The 15736-nt window shown below is 39.0% G+C and overlaps 1 protein-coding gene across 7 annotated transcripts in view; it reads left to right on the top strand.

The window, feature by feature from the left end:
• The first annotated feature begins 6163 nt into the window (after positions 1-6163).
• The window catches only part of ESCO1 (establishment of sister chromatid cohesion N-acetyltransferase 1), a 96981-nt gene continuing 87408 nt past the window's right edge, over positions 6164-15736 (top strand). For 5 of the 7 annotated variants that reach the window (XR_011170609.1, XR_011170610.1, XM_069099756.1 and 2 more), the window contains exon 1: positions 6164-6434. The gene's annotated coding sequence lies outside the window, so the exon portion shown is untranslated. Of the gene's footprint in view, positions 6435-7361; positions 10630-15736 lie in introns of those variants that run through there. The other 2 variants (XM_069099755.1, XM_069099753.1) reach the window with 1 other exon arrangement.

Genomic DNA, 15736 nt, shown 5'->3' with positions numbered 1-15736 from the left:
CATCAAGTGGTTGGTCATTTAGGGGTCCAGGCCACACACTAGTGAGCATAAGATTGAGGTATTAGTATCTGTCATTCATTGTTAGAACAGGTAGCAGAGGAATATCATATATGTCAACTGGAAAAGGAATGAACTTTTCCTCGGGTAGTAACTGGAGTGATAGCAAGGGTAAAAGTTCCAGCCCAAATTTGACAGATAGATTATATTGGACTCCTACCCCAAGACAAAGGAAGCAAATTTATATGTACTTATGTTGACATCTATTCAGGTGTACTAGGTGCTTGTCCCTAAAAGAATGTGACCCAGAAAAACACCTGTAAAAGTCTAGATATCATAAGTCTATATTATGGAACCTCACTGTAGATTCAGAGTGACAATGGGTCACATTTCAAAGGTGAGGAAATGAAGAGATATTATAAACAATATGGAATGGATATATCATATTCCATGTTATCCATAAGCATCTGGGTTAATTGAAAGAATGAATGGTTTATTGAAAGAACAGTTAAGGAAGTTAAGTTCTAATAATTTGTATCAACATTGGAAGGATAACTTGTTCACTGCTTTACATAATTTGAATAATAGACCATTGGGAGAAAGTACACTTCTAGTCAGAATGATGATCCCAAATCTGCAAATCAAAAAACAACAAACACATAAGATCACAAATGTTGAGTATTGGACTGTGAGGCAAGATGTCCTAGCACCATATCCAGGAACTTACAGTTTTGTAAAAATGATAGAATAGTTCAAATGATTATTATTCCTTGTGAAACAATACCCCTTGTGAAAACTGACCCTCCTTCCAAAATAAATATCAGAGGAACTGAAGGGTTTGGTTCTACTCATAGAATAAAATTGGGGGCTAAAGTATGGGTAAAGCAGAAGCCAGACAATGTTCCAAAGGCTGTGGAAATTATAGTACACAGGAAAGATAGTACTGTAACTGTTGTTTATTCAGGAGAAGATGATTACCAGATTGAACCATTAACTCATATATTCTACCATGAATGAGGCTATGATACTAGATTCAAAAAGCATGGCTAATCCTGTATCTACCCTGTTTCTGGTTATTATCTCCTTTGTTTTTGGCTTTTTGTCTGTTAAAACTTTTTTCTAGATTTGTTTCCTGCAGTCTTAGTACCTTCCACCTGCAGATGCCTGATTGCTCAAGCAGGATGTCACCCCCTGTCCATGACTGTGATGTTTCACCCATGGACCTGGCATCAGCCAAGCTCTGGATGCCAGCTAAAGAACTGATCTCTCAAAGGGAACCTCCTGGGGCAGGGACAGCTCTCTATCCAATTTCAGCAGCAAGTAGCTATGGAAGAAAAAACCTTAACCCCTTACTCCAAGATTTTGGGCCCCATTCATTCAAGGGGGGATTGATGGGGTTCTTGTGCTTAAGCCCCACCCTAAGATACTGTTTTATGTGCTTATTTTGTGTTATCCCTGTCATATTGTTGTACTGTTCTGTTGACACCACTTACCCCTAAATTACCATTAACCTATGTAATGGATACAAAAGACCTTGGGGCTGAATGTAATGGTAATGTAAAAGGAAGATCTTTCCCATCCATTATAGGCCTATGTGACCTGCTTAAGTCATATGGAAGCCTAAGTCACATGAGTTTGAGTCACATGAAGTCTGTGGTGGGAGGAGCTTGCTGCACAGGTGGAGAAGAAAGGGTGGTAGAAAGCTGAGAGGAAGTTGATCAGAGTAGTTAGAGCTGAAGGAGAGAATGTTTGTTTGTGGGAAGGCCTTAGCAGGGGTAAGGTTTGGGGATCATGATGCCCTCTGCAGTGTTATTGTGTATAGATTTCTTTGTTGCTATGATGGATTTGGCTTTCTAGTGTTGGGATTTGGCTTTCTGGTGTCTGAATAAATGTTTTGCTTCTGTCTTCTATGTGGAATCTGTTACATTTTGTCATTCAGAACTACACCAGCATATTCATAGTCACCATCAGTGCTGTGAATATTGCCTTGGAGTTACAACTTAAACAAGGAAATTAATATATTCAAAGAAAAATTAATGGAATATTTTGAATGATTATAGATCTGCACTTTTTAAAAGTCAGGACAATAAAAGCAATTTTTTTTTCTTTTTGGAGGGCACTTGGGGTTAAGTGACTTGCCCAAAGTCACATGGCTAGTAAGTGTGTCAAGTGTCTGGGCTGGATTTGAACTCAGGTTTTCCTGACTCCAGGGCCAGTGCTCTATGCACTGTACCACCTAGCTGCCCCAAATTTTAATTTTTCTACTTTAATAAAAATAAATTCCAGTTCCTCAGAGACAAATATTAACTCTCAGGTGGGCTACTCTATCCTATATTCCTCGGTTGGAATTGTGGACAATAATTTCATAAAATCCAAAATGTAATATGGTGAGAAGATAAGACAATTACAGATAGAATCCTGGATATGCCATTATGTTATCTACGTAGAGATATTAGATTGACCAAAAAAGCAGTAGACCCTGTATCTTAAATTTTGACCAAAGAAATGTAAAAATATACTTAGGACAACAATATATAAATCATGCATTTTAATTGAAAAATAATGATTTATTTTATGACATCTGGAAGTAACCTCCATTCACTAAAAATCAGTAACATTTTATTTTTTTAAGTTTTATTGATATTTCCTAGTTCTGCATAATAATAATAGCTAATATTGATATAATGCTTTAAGTGTTGCAAAATGCTTGAATCTCACAACAGCCTTTTGAAGTAGCTGCTATTATCTTCATTTTACAGATGAGAAAACTGAGGCTGAGAGCGTAAGTAATTTGCTGAGTCACAGAGCCTATTAAGTGACTGAGGCAGAAATAGAACTCTGGTCTCCCTGAGTCACACAGGATGAGTTTAGGGGAGAGCTAATGGATCAGCACTGTCAGAAGGAATGACAGAATTTGAGACATAGAAGGAACCTCAACGGCCATCCAGCTCAATTTATACCTGAACGAAATCCAGACAACATACCTGACAGATAACACTATCTAGTCTAGTCTCTGCCTGATGACCTCCAATAAGAGAGAACTCATTGCCACCTGAAGCAGCCCATTCCATGTGGACATACCTAGTTGTTAAGTCTATTTCCCCCAAAGTCAAGCCTCAATTTGCTTTACCCACTATTCTTTGTTTTGCCCTCTGGGGCCAAACAGAACAAGCCTAATCAACTCCTCCACTTGACAACCCTTCAAATACTTGAGAACAACTATCATGTCCCTCTGAGTTTTCTCCATGCTAAACATCAGTTGTTTCTTCAACTTATCTTCAAATGATTTGGACTCAAAGTCTTTCACAATCCTGATTGCTCTTCTCTGGAGATTCTGTAGATTATTAATGTCCTTTTTAAATATTAGTTCACAGAACTGAACACTTCTCAAGATATCTCCTGTCCAGGGCAGTAGCTTCCTCAAAGGTATGATTCTCTTAATGCAGGCCCAAGCTGCACTCTTTTTTTGACTGTCCCATCACATTCAGCTGACTCAGATTGAACTTTCAGTCCACTAACTCCCCACCAGATCTTCTTCGGACAAACTGCTAACCATGCATCCCTAATCCTGTACTAGTGAAGTTGATTTTTGGAACTCAAGTGTAAGACTTTTCATTTACCCTTATTGGGATTCATCTTCTTAGATGCCCCAGTGCCCTAACCTCTCAAGACTTTGCATCCTAACTCTATTGTCCGATGTCATTTTGTGTCATTTACAAGTTTGATAAGTGTTTCATCTATGACTTTAACTGTGTCATTGATAAAAGCACAGTGCAAGATTATGAGTCTACTGAAACATTTAAGCATATAAAACTTTATGGTCACACAGTGCTTTACATACATTATCTCATTTCTATTAATAGAGCTTCAAAATAGTTCAATAGGTAGTCTTATAAGCACAATTTGTATTTTATGGATGAGAAAACTAAGGATCACAGTATTGTGTTTGTCTAAGTTCATATAACATGTTGGGGAAGAAGGATTCAAGCCCAGATATTTCAGAAAATATGACAATGATAATTTACCATCATCCATCTACATTGATAATTGACAATTTGAAGTTCTCATGCATACAATCCAAAACAGTGTCAGATAAGTGATTGAAGATTGACAAGAACTTCAGTGATAGTAATATGGAGATTTTTCACTTAATCAGGAGACTGAAACCTCAGCTTTAAATGAATATCATATTTATGGCTAATGGCTGTTTTTGTAACCTGTGAGGAGCAGAGTTAACTTTGAATTACTAATGTAGCCATACTAATACTATGCTATGTTGTGAACTTTTCCTATAATCATTACTATTTGTATGGCTGCTTAATCTGCTTTTCATGTAATATTCAAGACTGAGCTAAAATCCCATCCTCTGAAGGCCTTTTCCTGGTCTCTCCCCCCTCTCCCTTCCTTCTAAGATTACCTCTCATTTATACCATATGAATATATGTGTATTTGTAGTTATTTGCATATTGTCTCCTTATTGGAATGTGATTTCCTTGAGAGTAGAAACTCTGTTTTTGCCATATTAAGCTCTTTGCTTAATAAAATTTTGTTGACTGACTAGTGAGACCCAATATTTATAAAAATTATGAGCAGCCTGACAAATGATTTTTGTGAAGATTTTTTTAATTATATAAGAGACGGAAGAGTCCTTTAAGGGAAAATAATAATAACTACACTATCAAAATTTGCTACAAAGAAGAAATTATTAACTCATCAACTATGTTTAAAGTTTATTATTCCTGAGACCTAATATAAAATGTAATTTTGAAAGATTATAAGTGAAAATAACTTATTGCAATTTTATTCATTCATTAAAGATAATTTGAGAAAAATGAGATGTTGAAAGTACTTTGGGGTGTTATGTTTTTCTTTTTGCTTTGTGGAGGGCAATTGGGGTTGTGACTTGCCCAAGGTCACACAGCTAGTTTTTGTGTTAAGTGTCTGAGGCTGGATTTGAACTCAGCTCCTCCTGACTCTAGGGCTGGCCAGTGCTTTATTCACTGCGCCATCTAGCCGCAGGAGGTGATTTTTTTTTTAAAGGAAAAATATTCAAGCTGTTAAAACTTAGAGAAGTAAAAAGTCAAGATATCTTTAATCTTTGGGATTTTCATATCTTCTTATTTGTACTTCTGCATGATATGTATAATATTAATATATGCTAGATCATGCATGCCTCAAAAATGGAGATAGAAGCTCTCCTAATTAATGGCATACAAAAACACACAATGAAAATTCTATCCTGGATTCTAATTTCAACTCAAGGGATCCAGACCCAATCTGGTCACATCAACCGAGGAGGTTACAACATATTTGTTTTTGGAAGGAAGGGACCTAAGTGGGAAATCCTGGTTGATGACTTTGTTAAAATAAAAAACTCTGGGATTGTGTGGAGTTGAGTTTAAATATGTATGTATATATGTATGCCTATGGATAACGCACATATGTGTGCATGTCTTTTCTCCACTACCTCCAGTCCAAGGAGGCAGCTCGGTCACTGTACAGAACATGGCTTAAACTGGGAACACTGAAGTCAAATACAGTTTCAGACACACTTACTAGCTGTGACCTTGAGCAAATCACTTAACTTCTCTCCGCATGTCTCCCTATGTGTAATATGGGAGTAATAATAATAGCATGTAGAAAGTGCTTTGCAAACCTTGAAAAGCTCTATATAAATGCTGTTATTATTAATAATGTACTAACAGTGGACGATGGAAGCCTAAAAACCGTCATACGGGGTAAGCAGCATCAGACTGGGGTAGATAAAAGGTGCAGGGAAACAAAAAATGGAAATGGGATGAAACAGAAGGTCCCTGACAGACGATCTGTCTTAGCTTAAAATCTATGCAAGAGCTTCAGTCCAGTCTAAAAAACAGAGCAGCTCCCCAACTCTACCGCCAGGGGACGCTGCCCTTCAGCTCTGCGGTGCCCCGCCTCGCCCCGCCCCTTTGCTTTTACTGCCTTCCCAGATGTCTCCAATTGGGGGCGCTTTTTAGAGATTCCCCACGTTACGCCTGCGCAGAAAGAAGTCTCTCGTCGCCAGGACCCTCGAAGCCGGGGGCGGGGGTGGTGGAGGAGGGAGGAGTGTAGAAAGGTCCCAACCCTCCGCGAAAATCGGCTTGACGTGTATCCCGCGTGGCGGCCATCTTTAGCCCCTGGTCAAGGCAGTCAGCTGAGTAAGGTCTAGGGGGCGAAGACGAGTCGCTGCGCAAGCGCACCCAGGAAACTCGCAGGTAGCCTTCCATCTGACTAGCGAGCGAGGCGGTGCCCCCCGCCGTCGCCGTCGCCGTCGCCGGAAGTTTGGGGTTTCCGCGCCTTGGACGAGCCGGAACCGGAGCGCCAGCAGTCGCCGCCGCCGCCGCCCCCGGAGCTCGCTCGCGGTACCCGGATGTGAGGCGACCTCCCGGCTCCCGTTGGAAGCTCGGCCGAGGATGAAGGTGCGCGTCCTTTCCTCCCGAACTCCCTTCCCCGGCCCCATGCGAGCGCCCGGCGCTGCCCCTCCGCCGCGTCCCAGTGGTCGCTGCTCTCTTCCGGGCGGGCGCCGGCTCCTCGCGCCTGCCTCCGGGGGTGGTGGTTACGCGGGGCCGTCTCTGCCGCCCGCCTGCGCCTCCGGCCGGGCCGCTTCACCTGCTGCTGCGGCCGTGGGCAGGAGGCGCCCGCTACTCGTCTGCGGGCCCCCGGCCCGAGGACCGAGACCGACTCGTTCCCTCCCGAGGTGCTGGACCCTAGGGCAGCCAGACGCCGGAGGTGTCGGGGCCTTTGCTTCTCTGCGGGTCAGGATGCTTGCCGGCGTAGCAGGATGGGGGGCGGGGGGCATTACTGAGCCCGGAAGAGCCGGGCCAAGGTCACGGGGCTGCCCGGGACGGAGGCCGGGGGGCCGAGGAGGGTGTGGGAGAGGGGCTGCGGGGCTGCTCAGCACCAGCCCTCCGCCCTGGGAGTGCGGGACAGCGCTGATGAATGGAGGGGTGCTTACACTTGACCGGCGGCTGAGGAGTTTTTCTCTCCATCCACCTTTGGCCCGGAGGAATGACAGTTTTAAGAACTCTGTGGCTGACCAATGCATACAAATTCTCCTTTGGAACTTTAAGAGCTTGGATGGGGAGCTAGTGTTCTGGCACCCTGACAAGGTGATTTTGTGGCTGAACTGGGTATCTTGGGTGACATCTGTCAGCAACATTTGATTGCAGCACTTGGCATCTAAATGGTATTTGTGTGGCTGATGGGCAGCAGTTTTCCTGAATAACTAGTCAGCTAGTGGTGCAGAAAGTATGTAAAGAAGGTTTTTTTATTAAGACAAAATAGGAAGGAGGTGTAGTTGGTGTTAGGGGTTTTTTTTTTTTTTTTTTTGCTCCTGTATTTAAAAGCTGGGGGAGAAGAGTAGAGAAGTTAGAATTATGGTTATCTCCCTGCTTTACGTTTGAAGACTCAACCTTTCAATTAAATATACTTGACTAGGTTTCTACTTAGGTGCTTAGCATATCGTCCGTGCCATTGAAATTAGGAGTGGGAATAGCTTTGGAAATGTTTGCAGGTGCCAGAGTAGGAACTGAGAATTAGGAACTGAATCTCGATATTTTTCAATAGTATAATATAACAAGGCCATATTCGGTATTAAAAATAAACCGTGTATCTTTTGAGGATTAGAAAGGAGAATATACTGTTCAACATTCTCAACAACCAAGGGCTCTTTTTCCCTTCCCCTCATTATAGTCTTCCCCAGTGTTCCTGAAGCATTGTGGAAGAAGATGATATTGTCCTGGGCAGACAGAATGCATAACGTGAATTCAGTTCACATCTGCAGTTTTGGGAAAGCCATTCTGCTGGTCAGATTTACTTCCACTAATGAATATTCTGATCAACCAGTCATTCGTCCAGTCAGTGTTTATTAAATAAATTTAGTTATAGAAAAATTTGTGTGCAGCTGTGTTTTAGATTAGATTGGTATGTTAAAAATGTACTAAAATTTGTTTTGAACAGGCAAAAACATTTTTATTAAAGTACTCCAAATGAAGCAGGAATAGTTACTGTGACTATGCCTAATTTGGAGGTCAGAACAACTTCCTAAGAGGAATTATTGTGTTCTTTTATGGACATATGCAATATTGAGTACATATATTGAATGTCTCTTTAGATCTGGAATGGCCCTTAGTAATCAGCTAGTCATTTACCTCATTTTACAAAGAATAACTGAGGCCTGGAGGAAAAAATGTTCTTTGCTTAATGTTAGTAATACCTAATATCCCAATGCCCAGGTCTTTTCACTAGCACTCTTAACATCATGCTGTCTCTTAGTTTGCATATTCCAAATGGTCATATTCTTTGTAACGTTCTGAATGACTTTTTGTAGAATACCAAATCCAAATAAGGAGCTAGGCTGTAGTCCTCAGAGTTAAAATTGAAAGAGAAACCTCTAAAATTCATTGAATGGGTAGCAGTACAACAGTTGATAAATACTTGGAACATTCTGTTTGGGGATTGTCCATGGCATTTTTCAGTAAGCTCTGTGGTTTGGATTTCCTAGACCTGTTTTTTATTTCTGATTTCTCTGCAATACTATGGACTTAAATTGATATGGGTAAGAAAAGAATGAAAATGTCACTGGTTGTAATGACTGTAAAAGGGAGGGATAATTAACAAATTTATGAATCAGGATCATAAATATGAATTAAGATCTTTTCTACAGGAAAAGTTATCATTTGTTAGCTTACATGAGGCTTCATTCTTTTGTTCTGTCATTACGTGGAAATAATGAGATAGGTCCCTTGTTAGAAATTTATACATGTTATAATTCACTAACAGGCACTAATGATGAGTAGGCTAGATCAAGGTAATCTTTCCTTTCGTATCCTACCAAGGACAATGGTTCTAGACCTTGAAATGTATACATATGCCATATATATGACAGTCTAATTAATGTCTGAATCTTGGAAACTTCAGGAAATTCATCTGTGTCCCTTTTATATTTTACACTTTTCACTGACTTGTTTGTTCTTAATTAGACTTATTAATGGAGGACTAAGTTGGTCGATCCCAGTTATGTTCTTTTCTGAGTCATTTTGGTTTTGTTTTCTGTAAAATGGCAGTATGGAACTGATATGTTAGTATGTTTGTCTTGGAGAGAGAACTACAAATGGACAGTGACCTGGACCCAGAATAGAGTGGGAAAATCGACTTGATTGCTTTTGGGAAATTGCAGTCCATTTAATAACCACAAGCATCTCATTGATATAAAGGCTTATCTTTTAAGGTCAATATTTTTTTTCCAATTCAGTGCGAGTCAGGGAATGCCATAGTCTTTGAAAAATTAATGTTGTAGGTCCACCCAAAGGATCCTGGTGAGGTTCATGGTGGGAGTAAGCTTCAGCATACTACCAGTGAAGGTAGTATGACGATGTAACGTACAAGATGAGAAGTTTGATTGGATATGTTATGAACTGAATTATTGGAAACCACCAAATGAAATCACATCAAAGTGTGCTGTAAAATGGGGATAACTTACAGTATCTACATGACAAGGTGGTTGTAACAGATCAGTTTAATCAAATCAGCTGAAGTAAAATGCTTTATAAATGTTACCTTTTCTTACCATCAGTGTAGTATGCTTGATCTTCACAAGTATGTGTAATGTATTGAAGTGTGACTTTCTAGAAGTCTTAGTCATAAATACATTTCTTTGATGCATTTATTGCTTGAGGATTTGCTTGTATAAAAGGCTGAACTGGGGTAGTGAAGTCAAGGTGTAAGGAGTGTTAGTTAAGCTAACATGGCTATGCTTTGCCTTAGAACCCTGTTTAATGAATATGCTCCTGTTCACTGTTGATTTTAAGCTTGTCATATAAACACATTCTCCAATACAGTCTTTCTCAGGGTCTTGGAGGAGTTATGTGACTTTCATTAGGTCACATAATTGTCCTTGTTTCCTTACATTTTGAAACTTCTGTTTCTATAATGTATGGGTTTACAAAGAATTTGCCTGAGGTAGCTGAGTAAGCAGTAATAATATCTACCTTACTCTTCCTTTCTGATTGGGAAAAATTCTCAGAGAGGTCAGGTGACTTGCTTATGGTCATAAACGATAACAAATATAATTATTTTTAATGAAGCAAAGATGTGAATTTTGAGCTTTTTAGTTGTGCATATAAAATGTGAGGGTGAAGTCTTTAAACAAAAAGTACATTATTTGAGCCAGAGTGAGAAACTTAAAATATTTTTTGCAGGTAATTAATTCAGTCTTAAATTTCCTGTTGGTTGGAACTGGAAAGAAATGGACAACATTCCTGCTGTTTCAATCTCCAAATGATTTCCCAATTTTAAATGACTTTATTCATGTACCAACAGCTTATTTATTATTCACCATTCATTCAAGTGGAGACTTGGTGTAACTGTTTAAAATTTTATGAACAAATGTACCCTCTGTCTGCCAATAGGCTGTTACTTTTTTCTCCAAATCTGTCTTGGATGCACTCTGATTTCTTGTTAAATAATCAGTGTTATTTTTTAAGTTTATACCTACTAAGTGAAGAGAAGTAATTTCAAAGTAATGAAGAGCAATTTCAAGACAGTGAGAGCACTAACAACTGGGGTGATCAGGAAAGGCCTCATGTAAGAGACAGCACCAGAAGTGTTGACAAGGTGAGAGCTGTCGAGCTGCTTTGGGAGATGCATTCAGTTGACTCGCTTCTTTTTGTGTCCTCAGAATCTGATTGTGTGTGCTTTTCAACATCTTGTGCTGACTTCCCTTATATATTTTTAGGCCATGAAATCTTAATTATCCTTTCTCTGAACCCTTTGAAATGCTCATTACTAATGATTGTACTTAATTTTCTTATCATCTCCTTTTACAAATTCTAAAATGGAATGGTCACTTTCCCCCCAGAATTTCCACTTGGGAAAGAAGTACCCAGGGAAAAGCCAAACAGAGTCTTGTGAATTCAAGTGGGGCTCTGTGTGTGTGTGTGTGTGTGTGTGTGTGTGTGTGTGTGAGCTCTGACAGGTGCCACATGTGATATGTGGCTACTGAAATTATCAATGTTATGTTGGTGTTTAGAACAAGGTAAAGTAACAGTGCTCTTAATCTGATCCTCCGCATGGATTAGACTGTATTTAGAGTATTGTGTATGTTTTTGTTCACACTGTGTCATTCCAGCAATGAGTATCTTTGCGGACCGTTGAAATACACCTAGAAGTAGTAATATGAAAATTCTAGAAATCATATCAGTTAAGGAGTGTTTTGAAAGAAGTAGTGTTTGGCTCAGAGAAAAGGTCTGAGGACTTGATAGACATCTTTTACTATTGTAGAAGTGTTCTCAGTCTACTAAATAATTTTGACCTACGCCACCCCAGATCAGACTTGGTCATATCCTTAATCTTGTCATCACCCACAAATATTCCTCCTCTGTATTTGTGCACTCTGTATTTCCTTTATCTGGTAGTAATTTCTTATTTTTCCATATTTTCCCATGCCTTACTTAAATCTATTCTTTGTCTCCACTGTGACAGCCAATCCTTCCACTTTTTAGTTTCCTTTTCAGAAATTTTAATTTAATTTTAAAAATTAACAGAAATCCATTTTTCTCTGCCTTTTCATTCCATTAGGAAAAAATGAAAGGCAAAATCCTCTAAAAATTTTGAATTGTCAAACAGAATAAATTCTTTCTTTGGCCATGACCAAAAAATATGTCTCCTTGTGCTCTCCGAGTCCATTTATCATCTCCCTCAGGAGTTAAGTAACGTGCCTCATCATTGGACCTCATTAAGTTCATCCCAGTTTTGCTTTTGTTTTTTGGAAGGGGGAAGGTAGTGCAGTTGGGGTTAAGTGACTTGCCCAAGGTCACATGGCTAGTAAGTGTTAAGTGTCTGAGGCTGGACTTGAACTCAAGTCCTCCTGACTCCAGGGCTGGTGCTCTATTCACTGCGCCACCCAGCTGCCCCTCACTGTCTTTTCTTTTACCCCTGTTTGCATGAAAAGGGTGGTGGTTCTCCCTGCCGAGGCAAGCAGGCCCCTTTGCTTGTCTTGTCTTCTCCCTTATCAGAGCATCCTCACTACCGCCCCTGTTCTGTCTTAGATCTTCTTCCTCTGCCTCTATGCTGATTCCTCTTATTCCTGTGAACATGGCCACATTGCCCTTGTCATGAAACAGTCTCCATCTGATTAAATCACTGCTGTCAGCTATCATCTTTTATTTTCTCTTTCCTCTCCTGGCTGAGCTGTTTGAGAAAGCTGCCTTATCCCAAGTACCTCCACTTCTTACCTTCTCAAAGGTTTCTAGACTCTCTACAATCTGGTTTCTGGTGTCATTGTTTCAACTGAAACTACTCTCTCCAAAATTATTAGTTTACTGGCTTTTTTCTTAATCCTCATCTTTCTTGACTTCTGTGTAGCCTCAGACACTATTAATCATCTTTTCCTCATGGATACTCTCACTTTTAGTTTTTTTGTGACATTCTCTCCTGGTTCTCAGTACTTCTTCCTAGTCTCCTTTGCTGTATTTTCAATTAGGTCACATCTTCTAAAGCTCTTAAATTGGATCCTTTTCTCTTTATTTTCTGTAACAAAGCTTCTAAACCTGAGGTCTGTGACCTTTTTTTTTTTAAATAAATATTTTGATGACTATATTTTAAAAATTGTAAATTAGTTTCCTTTGTATTTTATCTTATAGTTTTTGTTTTATTTAAAATTTTTTTTGACAGGGGACAACCTGCTTTAATACACACAGTTGGTGTAAAGTAGTATATCTATTTAGAGGAGTCTCATACAATCAGTCACTTCTGAGATACTTACTGTCCATTGTCCTTCCCTGTATTCACTCACCCTCCAAAAAAAGCAGAAACAGAAAAACCTCATCATCCTTACTTCTCCATTATTTAAAGAAAAAATTTGTTTCATTTGAATTCAGAGTTGTTTCCTTCCCTCCCAGCCACGAACTGTCTCTCTCTCACACACATACACACACATATGAATCTATACAATGCATACTTCCATATATTGGTTCTTTCTGTTTAAGTGGCTAGCATCTTCCTTTGCAGGTCCTTTGTAGTTGACTTGAATATTCATATCACTCATAATATTTAAGTCATTCACATTTGCTCTTGGAACAATATTGCTGTTACTGTATGCAACATTCTCTTTGTTTTACTCATTTCACTCTTCATTATTTCATGCAAGTCTTTCCATATTTTCCTAAAATCAACACGTTCATTTCTTTACAGTACAACTGCCATTCTCTTATTGATGCTCATCCCCTCATTTTCCATATAGTAGCAAAGAGAGCTGCTATAAATATTTTATAGAACATATATGTTCTTTTCCTTTTTCACTGATCACCTTGGGAAACAGACCTAATAGTAGTATTGCAGGGCCAGAGGTTATATACAGTTTTATAATTCTTTGGGCATGATTCCAGATTGCTCTCCAAAATGGTTAGATTGGTTCACAGTCCTACTTTAATAGTGTATTAGTGTCCCAGTTTTTTACATCCTCTCCAACATTTGTCATTTTCCCCTTCTACCCCTTTAACTAACCTGATAGGTATGAGACGGTATCAAACAACTCAAAGTTGTTTTTATTTGCATTTCTTTAATCAGTAGTGATTCAGAGCATTTTTTCATATGACTGTATATAGAGCTTTGATTTCTTCCTCTAAAAACTGCCTTTTTATATCCCTTGACCTTTTATCAATTGGAAAATAACACCTAATTTTTAAAAAATAATATTTTATTTTTTCCAATTATATATAGATACAGTCTTTAATATTTAAAAAAAAAATTTGAGTGCCAAATTCTCTCACTCCATTCCTTCTTCCTTTTCTGAAATGGCAACCAATTTGATAGAGATTATATATGTGCAGTCTTGCAAAATGTATTTCCATGTTAGTCATATTACGAAAGAAAACAGACCAAAAAAACCTCAACAACAACATACACACAAATAAAGTGAAAAATAGTATGCTTAAATATATGTTCAGACTCTATCAGTTCTTTCTCTAGAGGAGTATGGCATTTTTCATCATGAATCCTTTGGAATTTGGATCATTGTTTTGCTGAGAATAGCTAATTCATTCATAGTTAATCATCGTACAGTATCGCTGTTATTATGTGCAATGTTCTGGTTCTGCTCACTTCACTTGGTGTCAGTTATGTCTTTCCAGCTTTTTCTGAACACTATTTTTTTTGCTTTTTGGAGGACAGTTGGGGTTAAAGTGACTTAACCGAGGTCACACGGCTAGTGTGTGTGTGTCTGAGTGTCTGAGGCCGGATTTGAACTCAGGTCCTCCTGACTCCAAGGCCGGAGTCACCTAGCCGCCCACAAACAGTTCATTTCTTATAGCACAGTATTTCAGTACAATTATAGACCACTATTTGTTCAACCATTCACCACTTGGATGGGCATTCCATCACTTTCCAAGGTTTGCCACTACAAAAAGAGCTGTTAATAAATATCTTTGTACAAATACATACTTTTCCTTTCTTCCTTATTTATTTATTCATTTATTCATTCATCCATTTATTTATTTATTTATTTATTTTGGTGGTGGGGGGGTATCTTTGGGATACAGATATAGTAATAGTTTTGTGGGGTCAAGGGGTGTGCACAGATTTATAGCTCTTTAGGCATAGTTCCAAATTGCTCTCCAAAATGACTGGATCAGTTCACAACCCCACCAACAGTGGAATGACTCAAATTCTTATAGATTTGACATAGTTCTCTATATATTTGTGATATGGGACCTTTATCCAAGAAACTGTCTATAATCTTTTCACCCAATTTTTTGCTTTCATTCTAATCTTGGCCACATTGCTTTTATTCATTAAAAAACTTGTAAATTTCATATAATCAGAATTACCATTTTACGTTTCATAATGCTATTTTATACCTTTTAAAACATTATTCTGTGAAAAGAGTACATAGGTTTCAACAGACTGCCATTGGGATTCGTAACAAAAATGGTAAAGAATTCCTACTCTGTACTGTCTTGTTTGGTGATCTCCTTTCTCATGGGTGCAACTCTCATCTCTATGCAGATGATTCCCATGGGTATTCATAAGCTCTCTTGAGTTCACATCTAGTATCACCAACTACCTTGTGGGCATCTTAAATTTGATGTTACATAGGCATCTCAAACTCAACAGGGCCAAAACAACTCATTATCTTTCCTCCAAACTGTGCTTTTTCCAACTTTTCTGTTAGTATGTAGTATGTAACATCCTCCCAGTCACCCAGCCTCACAATCTCAGTGTCATCCTCTACTTTTCATTATCATTCCACATATCCCATCTATTGTCATATCTTGTCATTTCTGCCTTCATAGCATCTCTTCTATTTGTCTCCTTTCCATTCATGAAGCCACCTCAACAGCTCATACCTGGATCTCATGTATTAGCTTTCTAATTGTTTTCTCTGTCTCCAAACTGTCCTCAACTATCCTGCCAAAGTGATTTTACTGAAGTGCAGTTCTGATTGTCATTTCTCTAACTCAGTAAACTCTAGTGGCTCCTGGTAGCTTCCAGAATAAAATATAAAATCCTGTGTTTGGCATTTAAAGCCCTTCTCAGATCTGGGCCCTTTCCAGTCCTGTTAGAGTTGAACTCCTTCCACATATTCTACAATTCGGGTAGACTCCTTTACTCCCCTCCCTGCCCCCCCAATCAACCTGTAAACATTCAATAAGTGCCTGCTATGGGCCAGGGACTGCTAAGCGCTTAGGGTACAGAAAGAAGCAAAAGACAGCCCTTGCCCTCA

The sequence above is a fragment of the Petaurus breviceps genome, unplaced genomic scaffold (assembly GCF_028583685.1).
Source record: "Petaurus breviceps papuanus isolate PSGF00001 unplaced genomic scaffold, PetGlider_PUasm1.0 38, whole genome shotgun sequence".
Taxonomy (NCBI): domain Eukaryota; kingdom Metazoa; phylum Chordata; class Mammalia; order Diprotodontia; family Petauridae; genus Petaurus; species Petaurus breviceps.
The sequence above is the reverse complement of the archived record's forward strand: the minus strand, read 5'-3'. Positions and strand labels throughout refer to the sequence as shown.